The sequence below is a fragment of the Bos javanicus genome, chromosome X, assembly GCF_032452875.1.
Source record: "Bos javanicus breed banteng chromosome X, ARS-OSU_banteng_1.0, whole genome shotgun sequence".
Taxonomy (NCBI): domain Eukaryota; kingdom Metazoa; phylum Chordata; class Mammalia; order Artiodactyla; family Bovidae; genus Bos; species Bos javanicus.
This window is the reverse complement of record NC_083897.1, coordinates 91,158,270-91,176,789: the sequence shown is the minus strand read 5'-3', so window position 1 is coordinate 91,176,789 and position 18,520 is coordinate 91,158,270. Positions and strand designations below refer to the sequence as shown.

The 18,520-nt window shown below is 37.4% G+C and overlaps 1 pseudogene; it reads right to left on the bottom strand.

Annotated features, from left to right (window-relative positions):
• Positions 1 to 4,566: 4,566 nt before the first annotated feature.
• Positions 4,567 to 18,520, bottom strand: part of LOC133242630 (histone-lysine N-methyltransferase SETMAR-like) — a 29,634-nt pseudogene continuing 15,680 nt past the window's right edge.

Below are 18,520 nucleotides of genomic sequence, written 5' to 3'. Positions count from 1 at the left end.
ACAACACTTCCCTAGTTGTTCCCTGATGTCATGTAACTGTAGCTGCTCAGTCTCCTTGGCTGGTTCTCCTCCTTTCCTTGTGTTCTCTCCATATTGACAAACCTCAGAACTGAATCCTTATCCTCTTCTTCTCTACCTACACTCATTCCTTTCATGATCTCATCCAGGACCATGGCTTTCTATTGCCATCTATACCCTCTTCTCTCCCCAGCTTTGATGTCCAACTTAGGCTCCAGAGTCTGTTGTCACTGTCCACCTGGAAGCACAAATGGATATCCAATAGACATTACATTTCAATCATGTAAAAAATGAACTTATTTCGTGTCAATCGACCGACCTCTGTTGTTTGTCATCTCAGTTAATATTATACTTCTAGATACTCACTTAAAAATTTTGGGGTCAGGGGAGTCTCTGCAGGTCCAGTGGCTAAGAGACTGTGTTTTTAATGCAGGGGACCTGGGTTCGATCCCTGATCAGGGAACTAGATCCCACATGCCACAACTAAGAGTTTGTGTGCCCCAACTAAGGATCCCACAGGTTGTACCAAAGATTGAAAATCCTGCATGCTCCAACTAATTCCTAGTGCAGCCAAATAAATAAATAAACATTAAAAAATATTGGGGTCAGTCTTACCACTACATCCATCCAAAAATCCAGTTGCTTCTCAACCTAGATGCCTATCAGCAGATGAATGGATAAGAAAGCTGTGGTACATATACACAATGGAGTATTACTCAGCCATTAAAAAGAATACATTTGAATCAGTTCTAATGAGGTGGATGAAACTGGAACCTATTATACAGAGTGAAGTAAGCCAGAAAGAAAAACACCAATACAGTGTACTAACGCATATATATGGAATTTAGAAAGATGGTAACAATAACCCTGTGTACGAGACAGCAAAAGAGACACTGATGTATAGATCAGTCTTATGGACTCTGTGGAAGAGGGAGAGGGTGGGGAGATTTGGGAGAATGGCATTGAAACATGTATAATATCATATATGAAACAAGTCTCCAGTCCAGGTTCGATGCACAATACTGGATGCTTGGGGCTGGTGCACTGGGACGGCCCAGAGGGAGGGTATGGGGAGGGAGGAGGGAGGAGGGTTCAGGATGGGGAACACAGGTATACCTGTGGCGGATTCATTTTGATATTTGGCAAAACTAATATAATATTGTAAAGTTTAAAAATAAAATAAAATTTTAAAAAAATGAAAAAAACAAAACAAACAAAAATCCAGTTGCTTCTATGGTCTAAGTAGACTGAGAGTATGAAAAATTTTGCCTCCTTCACTCTTACCACTTAATTCTAAGCCACTAGAACTTTTAGCCTTGATTACTGCCACATCAAAGTATTTACATGACCTACAAGTTTCTGCAAGATTTGATGTTATGTTATTTCTCTGAAATCCAACTACATTACCACGAAATCCCTCCATATCTACCTTAAATAGTCACATTTTACCTGAAGGCTCTTCAACTGGCTGTTGTCTGTGTTTGAAATGTTCTTCCTCTACATATTTAATGGCTCATCCCATCAACTCCTTCAAGTCTTTGCCTAAATATCACTTTCTGAGTGAGGCTTATCCTGACTACTTAACAAAATTTCCAATTACTTAGCATTCCAGATCTTTCTTAATTTGCTCTAATTTGCTTTCCATGCAGTATAATCTTCCTACTTACAGTATAGTTTAATCATTTATTTTTTATTGTTTATGCAGTTACCCCAAAATATGAGTTCTGTGAGGGCAGAGACAGATGTTCATTTTGTTTACTGTAGTATCTTCAGGAAGAACACTAGAGTGGGTTGCCATTAATACCTTTATTCAAATCTCGCCGTTTCTCTGTCTTGTGACCTTCCTATTCTTTTTCATTTGGTTCAGTTTTGAAATAATAATAACATACAAAAGAAGCATAAAACATATATACAGAGATTAATAATGAATAATTATAACATGAAAACATATATAACCATCACCCAAAACAATGACTCAAATATTATTAAAACCCCAGAGCCCCTGATGCTCCCCTCTCTGACCACAACTGTGTATCTCAGTAGAGAGATATGCCATCCTGATCCTTGCTCAGTATTTCTTCCTTACAGCTCATTATAGCTTCACCTACCACCTATGTAAACTACACTAAATTATCTACTTTCATGTTTGAAAAAAATCTTATGCCATCAGGCATCACATGCATGTTTGAGTTTTTAGTGTATACTTAGAGAACCACCTCATGTAACTTATTTATAGACGCTTCCTGAAATATTGAAATGAACCCGTCTTCCCAGGTTAAAGGGACAAATCCTTGCCCTAAGTATGTGCTTGGGAGTGAATTCAATGCGAGGGTATACATGAGAGCTAAACGGTGTTCTCAACCTCCAGTGAGTCTATAGGCCAATTAGGGAGAATGTGTTTACTGATGCTGTATGCTGCTAGAGCTGAAGATGGCTCAGGTTAGCAGCAAGGCCATGGGGGAGGTATTTCTGGTGGCACCTATCACTGGTTTGTGATTTGGGGCAAGTCTCTCTACCTCTCTGAGCCTGTGCACTTACTTCTTAAAGAGAGATTTAAAACCTGCATTGAACGGTTTCAGCTACATGCAATAAATTCTGATAAATTCTCTCTTAATTATTATTCTGTTATAAATGTTTTCAATTTTCCTTGCTGTGGCTTCTTATATATACCCATCATTTAAAAGTGGACAGTTAATTTCCAAATACATGTTTTTTTAAAACTATCCTTGATATTAATTTCTCATTTTGGTATTAATTTCCCATTTAAATGCTTTCTTCTCTGCAATCACCCTCTGTTTTTTCAGTCTTCTAACTTTATTGAGGCTTTCAATGGCTAAGTCAAAGATCTCTCTTGGTAAATCTCACATTGCACTTGAAAATATGTGGGTTATTTTCAAACACCTTTCGATATTGGTTTCTAACATAATTCCACAGTGATAAGAGAACAGATTCTGCGTGATTTCAATACCTTTAGACAATGAAGTTTTTGCAGCTCGTTTTATACTATGTCCCTGGATCTGTTCCAGTGTCTCCTGGTTCATAGTCTATGGGAACTTGAATGGAATTTGTATCCTGTTGTGTGAAAATTTTATAAATCTTAATTATGCTGAATTGGTTCATAGTGCTTTTCAGGTCTACTGTATCCTTCCACTTTTCTCTTTATCCATTCTATTAATTTTTGAGAGTTTGATATTGAAACTCCAACTAAAAATCTTAGTTTATCCACTTAAAAAACAATTGTAATATCTAATGGAACTATATGTAAGTTTGTTCTGTATTTTCCAAGTCTCCTGTAAATGTATTATCATACTTTCATACTTTTAAAAAGAATAAAGAAAAAAGCATACTCCCCATGGTTATCATATGTGGAACTTTATAGCTCTGTACTGTAACCCACTGATCACGCTGTTCCAAAGGAAGGGTCAACTATATTTTGATTTCAGTTTTCCCTGAACAGTGTAGATAGCATACATACAAGGTAAGTAACTTTAGTACCTACTAGATGTTAATGTGAGGATTTGTTTACCCCCAGGAACACACCAAGGCAGCTAAGTGGAGTGATAAGAGCCTGGACATTAAGATAATAAATATTGGGATTAATGATTATAATCATGGTGAAAGCTAACTTGTACTCTTCACTCTAAGTCCCAATGGGCATAGAGAGTCTGCTTCCAGCCGGGCACCCCAGTGCCACAGTAAGATCTGAGTACTTAAAACAGGAAAGTCTAGGTTAGTGATGTACCTTGCTTTTTACAAAATCAAAACATTATGGAGGCTTAACTTTTGTTGAGTATTCCCTGCGTCCAATATATTGCTTGATTATGTGTATCATCTCATTTAATCCTTTCCATGGCCTGAGGAAGTAGGTAGGCTCAGTGATTATCCCTATTTACTGGTCAAAAACATTGAATTCAGAGATTAAGTAACTTTTTTGGTGATCACACAGTTAATAATGAAGGGCACATAAAATGGTTTTAGACAGTTTCTAGAACCCACATTACTTTTTGTGAGGGAGATACTTTGAGGGGGAAATAATTTCAAACTTACAGAAAAGTTGTAAGAATAGTATTAATGCATGCAACTCCCATTTATACTTCATTCAAATTCTTCAATAGGTAATAATTTCTCTCTCCTTTCCACCTCTTTCTTTCTTTCTGCCTCCCTTTCTCATTTTCCTGTCCACACACATACCACACACAGATGCATATACATACAAATAGTTTCTAAATCATTTGAAAGTAAGCTGCATGCATATACATACAAATAGTTTCTAAATCATTTGAAAGTAAGCTGCAGACATGTTCTTTTACCCCTAAAAACTGCAGTGTTACTTCCTGAGAACAAAGACATCCTTTGGGGTAAGCACTGTACAATTATGAAAATCAAGAAATTAATGTCGACACAGTACTATTCTGTATCTTTTTACAGATCTTATTCAAACATGGCAATTATCTCAACAGTGTCATTTATATTGGGTTGATGAACAAGTAATTATGGTTTTGGACTGTGAATTATAAATCATTGTAACTAGGCTTAAACACATCTTTATTAATCAAAATAGGAACCATTACAATCAACACATTTTTGCCAATGAGAACTAAATTTGTTTATTCCTGAAGCATAAAAATCCATATTTCTGGATTTGTCTAGCTCTTGGAAAGCATTTTCTGCCTCCTGCTGATTGTGAAAGCATTTTCCCTGCAAAAATTTGTTGAGATGCTTGAAGAAGTGGTAGAATTGGCAAGAGGTCAGGTGAATATGGTGGATGAGGCAAAACTTCATAGTCCAACTCATTCAACTTTTGAAGTGCTGGTTGTGTGACCTGTGATCAGGCGTTGTTGTGGAGAGGAATTAGGCCCTTTTTGTAGACCAATGCCAGAGGCAGATGTTGCAATTTTCAGTGCATCTCATCAATTTGCTGAGCATAGTTTTCAGATGTAATGATTTCGCTGGGATTCAGAAAGCTGTAGTGGATCAGACTGGTATCAGACTACCCAACAGTGACCATGACTTTATTTTGGTGCAAGTTTGACTTTGGGAAGTGCTTTAGGTTTTCTTCTTGGTCCAGTCACTGAGCTGGTCATCACTGGTTGTCATATAAAATCTACTTTTTGTTGCACATAACAATCCGACATAGAAATGGTTTGTTGTTGTTGCATAGAATAAGAGATGATGCTTCAAAATGATTTTTTTTATCAGCTCATGAGGCATCCTTTTTGCAAGCTTTTTCACCTTTCCGATTTGCTTCAAATGCCAAATAACCGTAGAATGGCCGATGTTGACTTCAGTAACTTCTCATGTAGATACGAGAGGATCAGCTTCAATGATGGCTCTCAGTTGGTCACTGTCAACTTCCAGTGGCTGGGCACTGCACTCCTCATCTTCAAGGCTCTCGTCTCCTTTGCAAAACTTCTTGAACCATCTCTGCACTGTATATTCATTAGCAGTTCCTGGGCCAAATGCATTGCTGATGCTGCAAGTTGTCTCTGCTGCTTTCTGACCCATTTTTAACTTGAATTAAAAAATGGCTCAAATTTGCTTTTTATCTAACATCATTACTATAGTCTAAATATAAAATAAATAGCAAATAATAAGTCATTAACAAAATAAAGCAAGAAATTGCATATTAAATGATACATAACATAACCACACTTATTTAAGAATGTATTCCAATATCAAATGGCAGAGTTCAACAATGCAAAACTACAATTACTTTGCACCAACCAAATAGAAAGTTTTATAATTTTCGGTTCTACTTGCCAGTCGAGAATCACATTTGTATATAGTTGTTATTCCACTTTAGTGTTCTTCAGTCTGGAACAAATCCTCAGACTTACTGTCTTGAATGACCATAACAGTTTTGAAAGTATGAGCCATTTACTCAAATGTCCCTCAATATGGGTTTGCCTGATTTTTGATTCTCATGACTAGATTCAGCTTATGTATCTTTGCCAGGGAAAAGACAAAAAGTGGTAGTATATCCTTCTCAGTACATTATATCAATCAGTACATGATACTTATTCTGTATTGGTGATGTTGGATTTGATCACTTGCTCAAGGTTGTATTCAGCAAGTTACCCTGGAGTAAAGTTATTTTCCCTTTGTCCACTTGTTGTGGGGGTATACTTGGAGACTATGGAAGTATCCTATTCTATCATCACTGATGATTCTTCCCTAAACCCATTAACATAAGATGGTTGAAAAGTCATGCACATTTCCCCCCATTTACTAATTGGGATTCTTCTGCAATGAAGAACTTTTAATCTCACACTCACTTATAAATTATTCATGTCTTCATTTATATCCTGTGAGCTCATGGACATATATTTTATTCATTGGATAATAAAGCATTACCATCATAATTCAGTTTGATGCTCCAGTTTCCAGATCTGGTCAGTGGAAAAGCGGAGGCCCCTTAAATCTTGTTCCTGTGTCCTTTTGGATGTTCCCCTATTTTTCTTTGAAAAGTTATTTTGGTACAACAAGATATTCCTGGCTCTTTTTGTACTTTCCCTATTCTTTCCCTGAAATCAGCCATTTTCCAAGGAGCTCTGGTTTCTTTTGTCTAGAATGGTATTTAGAAATCAAGTCTGTGCTTTTAACCATTATTCTCTACTGTCAGAATGAGTTTACAGCCTCCTGCATTTCCCTTAACTTCAGTTACCCAATATGTGGAATTGGCATAAAAATAGGAATTTTGTTTTGACTGCACTGCACAGCTAATGGGATCTTAGTTCCCCAGCCAGGGGTCGAATGTAGGCCCTAAGCAGTGAAAGTGCTAAGTCCTAACCACTGAACCTCCAGGGAATTCCCCAAAATATGATTTTTGTCATTGGTATGTTGTAAGGTTTAAATATAGTAATGAAACGTTTAGTATAGTGCTTGGCACACAGGTAGTTTTTTAATGGCATAATTTAAGCATCAAAAAGAATAATAATAATAGATTATCATCCAGTAAATAAAATAATAATCTATAAGTCCATTAGAAAATAAGTGGTGGCTGTTTTCATCATCATTTTTGTTACTATCAAATACTTCCAACTGTCAATAAGAGATACCTCTGGGTAAAACCTCAGGTTTACAGTAGTAGCCTTGTCAAGTCAAAGCCAACTCAACAGCATCACGGAACTTGCAAAAATAGAAGCATGAAGAATGATCCCAGAAGCATGCCTCAGGCCTTAGTGACTAATACCACTTCAGTATTGGAAACAAAGGGCAGGAAGTGAAGAGCACCAACTACTCCTACAGCTCTGCTTCTGTATCCAGTACCTCCCTTATCATGGTCCCAAGAGCACTGTGCTCTAAACAGTTATTTGTTTGCTTTATTCAGTAGACCGTGAACTGATAGATGTAACTTGTTTATGACTTATTCTTGGCACTTAAAACAGTGCCTGTCAGAAGACATTTGACAAGTACTTGCTGATTGAATGGATGGAAGTTTTGAGTAGTTTCAACTATCTCATTATAATAAATAATGAGGGATAGAAACTAGGCTCAAAAAGGTAGAGGGATATCCCCAAGGCCATATAACTAGTAAGAAATAGAGGTGGAATTCCATCCTGGTCTGACTCTAGAAGCCTGACGTCTTAGTTGCATTGGCCTCTTTGAACAGTGGGCCTTCCCAGAAAGATTATCTTGTCCAGTTTCCATGTTTCCCCGAGTCAAGTGGGACACCCACAGACACCAGACTGAATATCTAAGACTGGTTCAGGATCAGGTATTTAATTCAACAAATATTTATCAATCACTTGCTCTAGGCCTTTCTGGCTCTGGGGACAGAGCTCTGAGCACAATAATCAGACCCCCTGTGCTCGTCAATATTTCATTCTCATGTGAAAAGACAATGAAGAAAGGGATAGATAAGATCTATGTGTGTGCAGAAAACAGAGTAGATGTGGACGTGAGAGAGAGCTTGCTGGGTTCAGAGAACCTGGAGTAGTTCATAATGGCCAGAGGTAGAATGGGGTATGGGCTGGGGGTTGAAGTGGGAAACTGGAAAGCAGAATCCCACAAGAAAATGAATTACTTAATTTCCTTGAGATGAAGTGCTCTTTTCAAGAAAATGGGGATTTGACATCCAAGAAAATGCATGGAAATATCTAAGACTGAAATCTAAAACAGTAACGTTATTGAGCAATAAAGACAATAATAATAGCTGGTTTGTGGAATCTATGGTATGTAGCCTTTTAAGTTTGGCTTATTTCATGAAGTAATACTCATTTGAGATTCCTCCATGTCTTGAGAATCCCATGGACTGAGGAGCCTGATGGGCTACAGTCCAAAGGGTTGCAAAGAGTTGGACATGACAGAGTAGCTATGCACAAATGTATATATTTTGATGAGTTTGGACACATAAATAAACCTGTGATATCACCGGAATCAAGGTATTAAACATCATATCCATCACATCCAAAAATTTCCTTGTGCTGTTTTGCAAGATTTTTTTGGTGTGTATGGGGTAGGAACACAACATGAGAGTATCCTCATAACATATTTTAAAACACAATATTATATTGTTAACTATAGATATTATATTGAACAAAAGATCTTTTCTTGTAGAGTTTTAAGAATTTTTTGCATATTTTAGATAAAAATTCTTTATCAGATGTATCTTGTGCAAATATTTTCTCCTAGTCTATGTCCTATCTCCTCATTATCCTTATATTGTCTTTTGCACAGCCAGTGATTTTAATTTAATAAAATCTAGCTTATCAATTATTTCTTTCAATTGTTTATCAATTATTTATTTCTTTTGTTCACCATCATACCCAAAATCCTCTGGATTTTCTCCTATGTTATATTCTAAGAATATTACAGTTTTGCATATTACATTTAGATCTGTGATCTATTTTGAGTTAATTTTTGTGAAGAGTATAAACTCTGTGTCCAGATTTATTTATTTTTTCATGTGAGTGTTCAGTTGTTCCAACAACATTTGTTGAAAAGACTATTATTCTTCTTCCATTAAGTTGTCTATGCTGCCTTGAGGTTGACCTTTATTTACTTGTGAGAATCTATTTCTGGGCTTTCGATTCTCTTCCATTGCTCTATTCGTCTATTCTTTCACTAGTACCACACTCTGTTGGTTAGTTTAGCTTTATAGTAAGTCTTAAATTAGAATAGTATCAATCCTCTGATTTTTTACTTCTCCTTAAATATTATGTTGGCTATTCTGGATATTTTCCCTTTCCATATAAACTGGAATCTGTTAGTCAATAACCATAAAATAATTTGGTGGGATTTTTATTGGAATTATATTGAATCTTTAAGCCAAATTGAAAAGAGCTGACATCCTGACAGTATTGAGTCTTCTTATCCATGAACTTGGAACATCTTTTCATTTATTTACTTCTTTGATGTCTTTCATCAAAGCTTCGTATTTTTCCTTATACAGGACTTGTACATATTTTTTTTCAGTTCGGTCGCTCAGTAGTGTCCAACTCTTTGTGACCCCATGGACTGAAGCACACCAAGCTTCCCTGTTCATCACCAACTCCCGGAGCTTGCTCAAACTCATGTCCATCAAGTCAGTGATGCCATCCAACTATCTCAACCTCTGTCATCCCCTTCTCTTCCTGCCTTCAATCTTTCCCAGCATCAGAGTCTTTTCCAATGAGTCAGTTCTTCGTGTCAGGTGGCCAAAATATTGGAGTTTCAGCTTCAGCATCAGTCCTTCTAATGGATGTTCAGGACTGATTTCCTTTAGGATTAACTGGTTTGATCTTATAATCCAGGGGAATCTTAAGAGACTTCTCCAACACCACAGTTCAAAAGCATCGATTCTTCAGTGCTCAGCTTTCTTTATAGTGCAACTCTCACATCCATACATAACTACTGAAAAAACAATAGCTTTGACTAGATGGACCTTTGACGGCAAAGTTATGTCTCCACTTTTTAGTATGCTGTCTAGGTTGGTCATAGCTTTTCTTCCAAGGAGGAAGCGTCTTTTAATTTCATGGCTGCAGTCACCATCTGCAGTGATTTTGAAACCCAAGAAAATACAGTCTCTCACTGTTTCCATTGTATATTTTTAGATTTATATATAAATCTATATGTTATGACCAACCTAGACAGCATATTAAAAAGCTGAGACATTAGTTTGTCAACAAAGGTCTGTCTAGTCAAGGCTATGGTTTTTCCAGTAGTCATATATGGATGTGAGAGTTGGAGTTTAAAGAAAGCTGAGCACTGAAGAATTGATGCTTTTGAACTGTGGTGTTGGAGAAGACTTGAGAGTCCCTGGGACTGCAAGGAGATCCAACCAGTTCATCCTAAAGGAAATCATTCCTGGATGTTCATTGGAAGGACTGATGTTGAAGCTGAAATTCCAATACTTTGGCCACCTGATGCCAAGAGCCGACTCACTGGAAAACTCTCGGATACTGGGAAAGACGGAAGGCAGGAGGAGAAGGGGACGACAGAGGATGAGATGGCTGGATGGCATCACTGACTCAATGGACATGAGTTTGGGTAAACTCCAGGAGTTGGTGATGGACAGGGAGGCCTGGTGTGCTGCAGTTCATGGGGTCACAAAGAGTCAGACATGACTGAGCAACTGAATTGAACTGAACTATATATATAAATATATATAGTTTTATATATATATATAAATAATATATAATTTTATTATATAAAATATATACATATTTGTTAGATTTATATATAAATATTTCATTTGTGTGCTAATATACATAGCATTGTGTTAATTTCAATTATACTTGCTCATTACTTGCATATAGGAAAATAGTTGTCTTTGGCATATTAACCCTTGCTTATTAGTTCCAGGCATGGAACTAATGAACCTCTTTATTAGAGGATTTTTGGTGATTCTTTCAGATTTTTCTACATAGATGATTATATCTTTTGACAACAAAGATAGTTTTCTTTCTTTCTTCCCAATTTCTATATACATTTTTCCCCTTTCTTGTCTTATTGTATTATCTAGGACTTTGAGTACAATGTTGAAAAGTAGTGGTGAGAGGGGATTTCCTTGCTTTGTTCCTAATATTAGCAGGAAAACATATAGTTTCTTACCATTAAGTATGATATTAGCTGTATGGTTTTTGTACATGTTTTTTTTTTTTTTATCAAGTTGAGGAAGTGCCCCTCTATTCCTGGTTTCTGAGACTTTTAGCATGATTGTGTGTTGGACTTAAATACTTTTTCTGCATCTGTTGATGTAGTCAAACAATTTTTCATTTGCCTATTAATTGAGTTTTGAATGTTGAACCAGTCTAGCATGCCTAGGATAAATTCCACATGATTGTGATGTATAATTCTTTTCATACATTGTTGCGTTTGCTTTGCTAATACTTTTCTGATATATTTGTTGTTGTTGTTTAGTCATCAAGCCATATCCAGCTCTTTCTGACTCCATGGACTGCAGCACTCCAGGCTTCCCTGTCCTCCACTATCTCCTGCAGTTTGCTCAAACTCATGTTCCTTGAGTCAGTGATGCTATCTAACCATCTCACCCTCTGTTGCCCTCTTCTCCTCCTGCCCTCAATCTTTCCCAGCATCAGTCAGTTCTTTGAATCAGGTGGTCAAAGTATTGGAGCTTCAGCTTCAGCATCGATTCTTTTGATGAATATTCAGGACCGATTTCCTCTAGGATTGACTGGTTTTATCTCCTTGCAGTCCAAGGGACTCTCAAGAGTCTTCTTAAGAGAGACATTGGTCTATAGTTTTCTTTTCTCCTTTAATGTCTGTATAGTTTTAATATTAGGGTAATGCTGGCCTCACAGATGGATTAGGAAGTGTTCCTCAGTTTCTGTCTTCTGGAAGAGATTATACAGAACTGATATAATCACATCCTTAAATGTTTGGTAGAATTCACAAATGAACCTATCTGGGCCTGTCACTTTCCATTTTGGAAGGTTATGAATTATTCATTCAATTTTTTATTGATTTTATTGATGGAGGCCTATTTAGATTATTTCTTCTTGTGTGAGTTTTGGCAGATTGTCTTTCAAGGAGTTGGACCATTTTATCTAGATTATCAAATTTGTAGACTCAGAGTTATTCTTAATATTACTTTCAATTTTCTTTTATTTATTTATTTGGCTGCATCAGGTTTTAGTTGTAGCACAGGGATCTTTGTTGTCTCATGTGGAATCTTTTTCACTGCGGCCCTTGGACTTTCTAATTTTAGTGTGCAGGCTTAGTTGCTCCAAGGCATGTGAGATCTTAGTTCCCTGACCAGGGATTGAACACATATACGCTGCATTGCAAGGTGGATTCTTAACCACTGGCCCACCATGGAGGTCCCTTGATTTTATTTTCAGTGTTCATGGAACTTGTAGCAAAATAGTGGAGAACTATAGCATATTGAAAAGCAGAGACATTACTTTGCCAACAAAGGTCCGTCTAGTCAAGGCTATGGTTTGTCCAGTGGTCATGTATGGATGTGAGAGTTGGACTGTGAAGAAAGCTGAGTGCCGAAGAACTGATGCTTTTGAACTGTGGTGTTGGAGAAGACTCTTGAGAGTCCCTTGGACTGCAAGGAGATCCAACCAGTCCATTCTAAAGGAGATCATCCCTGGGTTTTCTTTGGAAGCAATGATGCTAAAGCTGAAACTCCAGTACTTTGGCCACCTCATGCAAAGAGTTGACTCGTTGGAAAAGACTCTGATGCTGGGAGGGATTGGGGGCAGGAGAAAAAGGGGACGACAGAGGATGCGATGGCTGGATGGCATCACTGACTTGATGGACGTGAGTTTGAGTGAACTCTGGGAGATGGTGATGGACCCGGAGGCTGGCGTGCTGTGATTCATGGGGTCGCAAAGAGTCAGACATGACTGAGCAACTGAACTGAACTGAACTGATTCAATGGGGAAACCCAACAAACTCTACCTTAGCGAAGTGATTGAGGTTAACTTTTTCAGTTATAAATCAAGTTGATAGCACATATCCATTGCCAGGTGAAATATCAACAACCTCAAATATGTAGATGATACCACCCTGATGGCAGAAAGTGAAGAAGAACTAAAGAGACTCCTGATGAAGATAAAAGAGAAGAGTGAAAAAGCTGGCTTAAAACTAAACAGTCAAAAAATTAAGACCATGGCATCTGGCCCCATCACTTCATGGCAAATAGATGGGGAAAAATGGAAACATGAGAGACTTTATTTTCTTGGGCTCCAAAATCACTATAGATGGTGACTGCAGCCATGAAATTAAAAGAAGTTTGCTACTTGGAAGAAAAACTATGACAAACCCGGACAGTATATTAAAAAGCAGAGACATTACTTTGCCGTCAAAGGTCCATCTAGTCAAAGCTATGGTTTTTTCCAGTAGTCATGTACAGATGTGAGAATTGGATCACAGAGAAAGCTGAGCATTGAAGAGGTGATGCTTTTTAATTGTGGTGCTGGAGAAGACTCTTGAGAGTCCCTTGGAGTGCAAGGAGATCAAACCAGTCCATCCTAAAGGAAATCAGTCTTGAATACTCATTGGAAGCACTGGTGCTGAAGCTTAAGCTCCAATACTTTGGCCACATGGTGCAAATAACTGACTCATTGGAAAAGACTCTGATGCTGGGAAAGATTGAAGGCAGGAGGAGAAGGGCACGACAGAGGATGAGATGGCTGGATGGCATCACTGACTCAATGGACATCAGTTTGAGCAAGCTCTGGGAGTTGGTGATGAACAGGGAAGCCTGGTGTGCTGCAGTCCATGGGGTTACAAAGAGTCAGACATGACTGAGTAACTGTACTAAAAGGAAGTCAACCCTGAATATTCATTGGAAGGACCAATGTTGAAAATGAAGCTTCAACATTTTGGCCACCTAATGTGAAGAGCCAGCTGATTGGAAAAGACCCTGGTGCTAGGAAAGATTGAAGGCAAAAGGAGAAGGGAGCAGAAAGGATGAGATGGTTACGTAGCATCACCAGCTGAGTGGACCTGAATTTGAGCAAATCCTGGAGATAGTGAAGGACAGGAAAGCCTGGCATGCTGCAATCCATGGGTTTGCAGAGAGTTGTACATGACTTAACTACTGAACAACAACAACAATACATATATAAAGAAGTACATTAAAGGATTGCCATCATGTTTGCTATTGCTATTCCTTACAAACTACCACAAACTTGATGTTCTAAAACAAAATCCATTTATTATCTCAGTTTTCATAGTCACAAGTCTTGAAACAGTATGGCGTAAATGGGTTCTCTGCTTAAGTTCTCACAAAGCTGAGATCAAAGTGCAGGTAAGGCCACATTCCTTTCTGGAGGCTGTGAAAGAAGAATCCACTTCTAAGCTCATTCAGGTTGTTGGCAGCATTTAATTTCTTGTGGTTCTAGGACTGAGGTTCCCATTTTTCACTAGCTGTCAGCCAGGGTCCTTTCTCCCAGGATCTTCAGACTGCCTACATTCCTTTTCACATGAACCCCTTCATCTTAAAACATCAACAGCCTATTGAGTCTTCATGTTTCAGATCTTTCTGATTTCCTTTTCTGTTCCCACCGTGGACTTTTAAGAGCTCTTGTTTTTACAGTAGTATTACCTGAAAAATCCAGGATAGTCACTCTATCTTAAGGTCAACTGTTTAGTAACTTTAATTACATTTTCAAAGTCCATTTTGTTATGTGATACAACATATATATAGAAATGAATAACACTAAGGAGTAAAGATTATGGTGTCCAATTCTGCCTCACATAGTCAGCAAAATATTAATTGCTGTCACCTCAAAATAGAGAAACTTCAAAGCAGAAAAGTAATTTGAAGTGATCTTTTTTTTTTACACATTTAACTGCATTTTATTTTATTTTTTTTATTTTTTAAACTTTACATAATTGTATTAGTTTTGCCAAATATCAAAATGAATCCACCACAGGTTTTTTATTCACATGCATTCCTGAGTTGTTTGAATTTTGAAAATAATTCATATGTACTAATTATAATTGGGGTGAGGGCGGAGCTATTTATTCCATAGTGAAATAAAGTACATCAGTGTAAGAGGCCTGGCTCTTCATTATGGACTGGAATTTGGTGGTGGGGTAGGAATTTTACAGCTATTCAGTAGCCTTACACATAAAGTATATGTTATCCCACTCTGTAAATCCCTTGCTTAAAATTATTCGATTGCTTTTCTTACTTTCACAGTCAGGGAAATTGTAAGATCCATTTTTGTGAATTAAAGTCTAGGTGGGGATCTGTATATCACTCCATTCCAGGTGCCAAAGATGGTGTACTAAGCCTTTGTAGCAGGTTGCAGGGCTTGAATTTTCCAGGCCACTTCTAAGAGATCATTTCAACAGTCTTGTGGAGATAAGCAACCCAGAAAAGCCCATGTTTTTCACAGGCCTTTGAAGGAAGATAGGGGGAGTAGCTCCCAAGTATCATATGCCTGGTTAATAGGCCAGTATATTTCCTTCCCTGGCCCATCCAGGTGAAGAGAAGAGCAACCCCACATGTTTGATGATATTTTCAATGTTAGAGATTAGCGTTTCTGGGAATCCAGTCTTCCAAGTCAAAATTATTTCTGCTTTCCAATAAGAGAGCAGTATAAATGAGATCCTCAGGGAATGAAGCAAATTCTACATGTCCTTTTTGATGACTGGTGAGGTGACTGACTTCAATACTTTCTGTGGAGGAAGGGGAGAGTCTTATATTCCACTAAGAACTTCATGGAGTTGACAGGATGAAGGTTACCATCATTCTGAGCTCAGCAATGTACAGGTATGGGCAGAGGTCTAAAATGTAGCCAGGGCCATTCTTGGCCACAGATGAACACAGGCTGCACAGAAGGCCTCTTTTTTGAGCAGGGTGAGTCTATTTGTGAATTTTCCCAATATGGGAGGGGCCTACTACAGGCCTTCTTTTTGATATAGGGTAGAATATAACTCCATAAAATAAAAATGGAAAAAGAAATGTTGATATGTATCTATACTTACACATCTAAAGATCTAGCTCTACAGGGAGCACAGGCTGAAGTGTTTGTGGTTGTTACCTCTGGCAGTGGTGCTGGGAGTCAGGGGAATATGAAAGAGACCCTCCTCATTGAACACTAATTTTTGCCATCTGAAATTTTAACAGGTGTTTGTATTATGGAAGAAAGTGGCCATGGTATTAATATCAAGGCTTAGCAGCCTGTCCCTTGGTTTTGTGGGGCCTGCCCCTCCTCCTTGGTCTGTGGTCATGACCAGAGTCTTGACAGTTGTCTCCCAACCTTTGGTGGGCCTTTCAGTCCCAGGCTCAGTAGCCTCTGCTGTTCCAAACATTGTTTGCTCCTTCAAATGGCAAGTTCTCCATGGAGCCTGCAACACGAACTGAGAGCTTAAGGTAATTAGATGAGATCTCTCATCTTACAGAAAATAAAAAGCAATTCAAACTTACCATACGGGAAGGCATCAGGAGGTTGTACGTCATGCTTCAAGAAGGTGTGATGAGCAGGGAAGTCTAGAGGGAATCCCTGACAGGCACCAGTTGAGTTGCTCACTGTGCAGAAATAAAATAGCGAGTGATCCATACCTGAATTTCAATGATCTACTTTGGCCACTCTTAGGTTTCAGAAAGGACCTTCATCAAAAGTTGATATATTTCTAATATGTGGCTCAGATATCCCCCTCATTGTCCTTTCTCTAGTTTTTCTTTTTGCTGGGCATCCTGGCCTTGTCCGAAAGTTCCAAACTCAAAGTCATGTTTCAGGTTGTTGAGCAGAACAGTAACAACAACAACAAAGCCCCAAATTGAGATGATTTTGGAGGTACTTCCAATATATTTAATTGGGCTAAAGCCTACCATTGTTTCCCAAATATATACTAGCCTATTTGTAAAAGAAAATATACAAAAGCATACATATTACATGGACATGAAATTATTTTTATTGTAAGATATATATACACACATGTCTTTGTATATGTCAAGAAATAGAACATTAGAGTCTCCCAGATGTTTCCTGCATTTCTTTTCCACTCATGAAATCTAAGTCTTCATTTTTAAGGATAGCACAAAATATGTATCAGTAAATTGCAGTATATGATATAAAATGTGTGCATTCAAAATAATAATTTTAAAGCATACACTTGTGTAACAATAACCTAATTTAAAGACCACTTCATGTAATTTATAAACCCTTAGTGTGCCCCTTCTCAAATACATCCCCACTCAAAGTACACCTTTCCTGACCTTTGTAAAAATCTTTACCTTGTATTTATTGATACTTCAACCATATTTGCATACACCCCTTCACACTATAGTTTCCTATTCTTAAACCCTTTAATATGTAGTCATACTCTGTTTACTCCTTTTGACGTATTAATTAATTTTTCTCACTCTAATGAAAGTTGTTTATCTTGATACTAGTAACTATAGTTTCCTTATTTGTTATTGCTGTGTAAATACCATTCTATGAATTCTAAAATATATGCACCACTTCTAATAATGAGGAGCATTTGTGTTCTTTCCCATTTGGGAGTATTAGGAATAACGATGCTATGAATAGCATAAAATAACTTTACAGTAAAGGAACCCTCAGAAATATTTGACAGTTTATTTCTCAGAATTTCTAATGTCTTAAATGACAGCCTTAGTATTAATATTTTAAAAAAATTCTTACACATGTATAACCAAAATTAGAGAGTTTTTAACTTTTGACAAAAATGTCTAACATTCACAGAACAATCATAATTTTTCCTACTGATTATTACAATCTCTTTGTTTGCTTTCAGCTTTTATGGTCCTCAACTACCACACAAAGTAAAGACTGCCTGTACTATTGAACATTTTCCTACATTTTTCTACCTCTTTGGTATTCTTGACCAACTGCATTACTACATGATATTTAAAATTGCCTCACTGTAAAATTACAATTAAAATTGCCTCACTGTAAAATTACAATTAAAATTGCCTCACTGTAAAATTACAATTGTAATCTAAAATTACAATCACTGTAATATTTAATACAGTGATTGTTGGTATTTTTGTTTGTGATTATATTGAATCTTTAAAATGATCCAGAGAGAACTAATGTCTTTACAAGATTGAGTTTCTCAGTCAGTGAACACAGTACATTTCTCTATTTGATGAATGACTATTATCTGTATTAGTTTTCAGTTTAGATTGCAGTAACAAGATATCACAGACGGAGTTGTTGAAATAGCAGGACTTTATTGTCTCATGATTCTGAAGGCTAGAAGTTCAAGATAAAGGTACCAGCAGGTGCTTCTTTTTGAGGGCTATGAGGGACAATCTGTCCCATGCCTTTCTCCTAGCCTCTGGTATTTCCATATCTTGTGGAAGCATAACTCCATTTTTTACATGGCATCCCCTCTGGGTATGAATTTTGTAAGGACACCAGTCATATTAGATTAGGGGTTCACCTTACTCTGGTATTATATAATTCCAAAGCTATTCTCACATTTTTAGGCATTTGTTACATCAGCACCCTGCTTCCTGGTACCAAAATCTGTATTACATTAGTAGACTTCTATAACAAAATTGTTATTGTTGTTCAGTAGCTCAGTCGTGTCCTACTCTTTGTGACCCTGTGGAATAAAGCGT